The sequence below is a fragment of the Cariama cristata genome, unplaced genomic scaffold, assembly GCF_000690535.1.
Source record: "Cariama cristata isolate BGI_N322 unplaced genomic scaffold, ASM69053v1 scaffold31345, whole genome shotgun sequence".
Classification (NCBI taxonomy): domain Eukaryota; kingdom Metazoa; phylum Chordata; class Aves; order Cariamiformes; family Cariamidae; genus Cariama; species Cariama cristata.
Window position 1 is genome coordinate 8,320 of NW_009617513.1, and position 548 is coordinate 8,867.

The following is a 548-nucleotide window of genomic DNA, read 5'->3' on the forward strand; positions in this document are numbered from 1 at the left end:
TGTAAATTAAGAAAATAATGTTTAATCCTGATTGTTAGGTTACTCCCAGAATGAGTGATGCACTTCCTCCTGCTGTATCTAGGGTAAGGTATATTAATGAGAAGTGAAATCCATAGTCCAACAAGTTGGGGTTGTTCTGCTGATTTTTTTGAGGCAGTGTGCATCACCTGGGATAGCACAACAGCTATTAAAAGTTCAGGAACTACAGGAAGTCAGTGGAATGGTGACTAGATTCTGTGGTGGAGTGCCTCCGTGATTGCCTGTCGGGCAAAAAAGGAAGACATGGGCAGCTGTCCTAGTGGCAGGGCCAGATAATGTGACATGTTCTTGTCTTTGGGGACATTTAGCTCTGAATCAAAGGAGAGTCTTGCTTTGCTTGCACTTCAGGGTTGGAAACTGAGGTGATGCTAGTGTTATTCACAGCTATTATGTTTGGCTTTTTTTCATTATCTACAGAAGTTTCACGTGTTTTAGTCTCAGCAATGTCTTTTACCCACTGATGTGAGCTTCTTGAGTGTTACAGGCCTCACCCTTATTTCTCTTCCTGC